The following is a 5,374-nucleotide window of genomic DNA, read 5'->3' on the forward strand; positions in this document are numbered from 1 at the left end:
TTATATTTTTATAGTTGTCGTTATTTTCCTGCAGATGAAGATGGAGAGGATTCACTTCAGTTTCCCTGCAGCTCATTCACACACACAACACTTTGTGTGTGTGTGTGTGTTTTGCGTTCCTGTTCGCTGTTGTGTGTTTGATGTTGAGGTGAAATCAGGATTTGAGCCTCGTCCTGTTTCTTCGCTTGCTCGGTCTGAGTGTGAAATAATTCAGTTTTTGTCTTAAACCCGCCTCTCTCGCTCTCTCTCGCTCTGTCTCTGTTTTTTTAATTGGCATATAGGGAGGCTTGTTTGTTTTTGTTGTCTGCTGTTTCTTAAATGTGTGTGTTCGTGTTCATGTGGCCCCCGGTGTCCCAACAAGCACCGCGGTAGGTGTTGGGAGGCGGCAACAAACACACACAATAAAAACAACACAGGAGAGAGAGAGAGAGAGAGAAGTACACAACACAAAATAGATGACAAAGACAGAAATACACACAAAGGGGAGAAACACATACCATGGAAAATCACACACAAATACACACAGACACACACAGCTGAGAGAGTAAACCTGTTAGAAAATATCAAAAGGAAACACAAAAAACAACACACATCTTCAGGGAAGGCACACACAAACACAAGTAAATACACACGGCAAAACACTATGAGTGAGAACAACACACACACACACACACACACACACACACAGATGGAACCAGTTGCCTCTCATGCGGCGCCATCTTGTGGCGCCATCAACCATCAGAGATGAAAAACACCTGCAGGAGCAGTTTGTGTTGCTGTTTTTGTTCCCTTCACGAACTCAGCGTGTGTTTGTGTGTCTGTGAATGACAGGAAGTGCTCCACAACTGAAGAGTCTGTTGAGTTGTGTTGAACATTAACTGACCTGAAGTCGACGTTTTCTGTCTAATTAAGAGACGTTTTATGGTGAATTCTACACAAATCAGCCGAAAGATTCAGACCAGCTGTTCCTGATCCTGATCTGTTCCTGATCCTGATCCTGATCCTGATCCTGATCCTGATCTGTTCCTGATCCTGATCCTGATCCTGATCTGATCCTGATCCTGATCTGTTTCTGATCCTGATCCTGATCCTGTTCCTGATCCTGATCTGATCCTGATCTGATCCTGTTCCTGATCCTGATCCTGATCTGTTCCTGATCCTGATCCTGATCCTGATCTGATCCTGATCCTGATCTGTTCCTGATCCTGATCCTGATCCTGATCCTGTTCCTGATCCTGATCTGATCCTGATCCTGATCTGTTCCTGATCCTGATCCTGATCCTGATCCTGATCCTGATCCTGATTTGGTTTCTGTTCCTGATCCTGATCTGTTCCTGATCCTGATCCTGATCTGTTCCTGATCCTGATCCTGATCCTGATCCTGATCTGATCCTGATCTGATCCTGATCCTGATCTGTTCCTGATCCTGATCCTGATCCTGATCCTGATCCTGATCTGTTCCTGATCCTGATCCTGATCCTGATCCTGATCTGTTCCTGATCCTGATCTGTTCCTGATCCTGATCCTGATCCTGATTTGGTTTCTGTTCCTGATCCTGATCTGTTCCTGATCCTGATCCTGATCTGTTCCTGATCCTGATCCTGATCCTGATCCTGATCTGATCCTGATCTGATCCTGATCCTGATCTGTTCCTGATCCTGATCCTGATCTGTTCCTGATCCTGATCCTGATCTGTTCCTGATCCTGATCCTGATCTGTTCCTGATCCTGATCCTGATCCTGATCTGATCCTGATCCTGCTCTGTTCCTGATCCTGATCCTGATCCTGATCTGATCCTGATCTGTTCCTGATCCTGATCCTGTTCCTGATCCTGATCTGATCCTGATCTGATCCTGTTCCTGTTCCTGATCCTGATCCTGTTCCTGATCTGTTCCTGATCCTGATCCTGTTCCTGATCTGTTCCTGATCCTGATCCTGTTCCTGATCTGTTCCTGATCCTGATCCTGTTCCTGATCTGTTCCTGTTCCTGATCTGTTCCTGATCCTGATCCTGCTCTGATCCTGTTCCTGATCCTGATCTGTTCCTGATCCTGATCCTGATCCTGATCTGATCCTGATCCTGCTCTGTTCCTGATCCTGATCTGTTCCTGATCCTGATCCTGATCCTGATCTGATCCTGATCTGTTCCTGATCCTGATCCTGTTCCTGATCCTGATCTGATCCTGATCTGATCCTGTTCCTGATCCTGTTCCTGATCTGTTCCTGATCCTGATCCTGCTCTGATCCTGATCCTGTTCCTGATCCTGATCCTGCTCTGTTCCTGTTCCTGATCTGTTCCTGATCCTGATCCTGCTCTGATCCTGTTCCTGATCCTGATCTGTTCCTGATCTGTTCCTGATCTGATCCTGATCCTGATCTGTTCCTGATCCTGATCCTGCTCTGATCCTGATCCTGATCCTGTTCCTGATCCTGATCCTGCTCTGTTCCTGTTCCTGATCTGTTCCTGATCTGTTCCTGATCCTGATCCTGCTCTGATCCTGTTCCTGATCTGTTCCTGATCCTGATCCTGATCCTGCTCTGATCCTGATCCTGATCCTGATCCTGTTCCTGTTCCTGATCCTGATCCTGATCCTGATCCTGTTCCTGTTCCTGATCTGATCCTGTTCCTGATCCTGATCCTGCTCTGATCCTGTTCCTGATCCTGATCCTGATCTGTTCCTGATCTGTTCCTGATCCTGATCCTGATCCTGCTCTGATCCTGATCCTGATCCTGATCCTGTTCCTGATCCTGATCTGATCCTGATCTGTTCCTGATCATGATCCTGATCTGATCCTGTTCCTGATCCTGATCCTGCTCTGATCCTGCTCTGATACTGATCCTGATCTGTTCCTGATCTGTTCCTGATCCTGATCCTGATCCTCCTGGAGGTCTGGACTCGTCCCACAGATGCCGACTGTTGTTCAGACAGGGAGCCTGATCCTGCTGGAAGTCCTGGACTTGGTCTGGACCAGGTTCAGGTCCAAGTAAACCCAGCAGGACTTGGTCCAAAGCTTCAGACTGTCTCCATAATGGAACGTCTCCTGTTCTGGTCCAGGTCTGATCCTCATGTGTCCCCCCGGTCCAACATGGACCCCCTGACTATCAGAACCAGCAGGAACCAGCAGCTCTTCTGTTGGATCAGACCATCAGTGACCTGCTACCTGATCATCTTCCATCACTGAATAATGACACAGCTGAGGCCAGCGGTCGCACCGTTAAAAGATCTTTATTTCGTCGATCAGGAGAAAAATACATGTTTGGTGTTGCTGCAGGAAGCGGACAGAGTGAACAGACACACAATTCAACACGTCCTTCTGCACGCTGGAGAATTCAGACCGTGGTGGATGAAGTTCATACTTCGTTTTCTCTGAGTTCGTTAGCACACAAAGTCAAAATCAGCTGTAGCTCATAAATATCAGACTGCTGTTGGACCATTTCTACCAATAATCATTAAAAAAGGAGCAAGAGAAGAAACACGAGGAGCAGCAGGAACTGAGCTCCACGCTGCTAATAACATGCTAATGCTACAGGTGAAATAAATTCTGGTTATTTATAATAATGTGACTGAGCCAAGGACGAAAATACATCATAATAATATTGAACATATAACTCATTTAAAGGCAGAGGAATGTGACAGATGGACAGATGAAGATATCACAGAAATATAATAAGTGTATGAAAAATCTCTGCTGAGGTTTTCACATGATATCATATCTATCATTTATATTTAGCTAACAATATAAAATTCTACATTCTTATATGTGTTTCTCCTAAATTAAAACTTAACATTAAACCGGTCCGTCATCTTTGGGTTATGTTTAGATTTATATAAACACACAGCTGGACACTTTCATATATTTTCTGATATCTTTAACATGTATGTAAATTTAAATATGAAAATTCAACATGTTTACATTTATCTGAGGTTTATATGTTTATCCAGCAACAGCCAGAACATGATGCTGATGTGTCTGGGCCTGACTCCGCTCTGGCTCAGGTGTCCATCATCTCTTGTTGACTGAAGGTTTTTTGTGCTGGACTCAGTTTGCGTTTTTGATCTCCGTCCAAAGAGATCAGCTGATGTCAGAAAGGGAACATGAAGCTAGCGGTTAGCTAGCAGAGTGCCTGTTGTTGTGTTGCAGAGTTCTTGTTTGTTGAATAACCGAGCAGATGAATCAGTCCTATCTTTTTAAAGAACCTGGTTTGGTTCCTGGCCTGTTGGACTCCCAACACAGAATCCGGATTCATAGCTCTGCAGGTTCTGGAGTGTTTGGGGGCTCTTTGGTCTGAGTTTTAGTTTGGTGGCTTTCGTTGTCGGTCTGAAGAAGTCAATTTTACCAACTTGGACTTCTGAAACTGGTTCCTATCTGCCCCGGTCACCTTCTTGCCTTCTCAGTACTCTGAGTATTGAGGTTTTACACCAAAACAACAATCAGAGGAAACAACAGACTCACAACACTGCTGGATATTTGTCTAAGCACGGCTTTTAAAAATGTAACAGCTTCATTCACAGCGAGACGAGCGGCCATTTTGTTGGTCAGAGACAGCAGAAATCATTCTGAACAAAAGTCTCTTTTTTCTATTTTTATAAATTAACTTGTAATTCAAAGTGGCTTACTAAAATAATGATCTCCTTTGGTTTGTGGTCTTTTGTTGGCACAGATTTTGGAGTAATTGAGGATTTTCATTCCTGCTGTTTTAGGGTTAGAGGTCACCTAACCCTAAAACAGCAGCGACTCAGTTTGTGTCATGACGGTACAGTTTGCATTTCATACAGACAACATTTACAGTTTTAAATAAACGCCACACAACATGAACACTGAATCTGTTTTTCTGACGTTGAGGCACAAACTGGGAAGTTGCATTTTTTGATTTTTCAAATGTGATTTTTCTGATTGTCTTAAAGAGGAACTGCAGCTATTGTGATTAACAGAAACACAATGACATCTTTTGTCATCACGACATAAGATAAAAGAAGAAATTATCTTTTTTATTTTCTTTATTAGTTCAATACTCACACTGGAATTATGAAATTAGAGAATAATATTAAAAGGAAATGACTTCTTTGTCTCTTTTGGGACCTATAAAACAAAATTAAAAGCTCTTTTTTGTTTCAAAATAATAATCTCGTATTTATGACACGAGGAGTTATGGAGTGCTCTTTAAATGAAGAGAGATGAATTTAAATATTCAGATCTTTACCTTATTACTACAGAACTGTCACTGTCTGTGATTCTCAGGTTGTAAATCAGGATGCTGTAAACTTCTTACATGATGAACACAAATAAATCTGAATGAATGATGAAATCCTTGAAATCTTGCAACATTTCATCATCATCATCTGAAGACAATTCTTCTATGAATGTGATTTAAT

The sequence above is a fragment of the Echeneis naucrates genome, chromosome 22 (genome assembly GCF_900963305.1).
Source record: "Echeneis naucrates chromosome 22, fEcheNa1.1, whole genome shotgun sequence".
Taxonomy (NCBI): Eukaryota; Metazoa; Chordata; class Actinopteri; order Carangiformes; family Echeneidae; genus Echeneis; species Echeneis naucrates.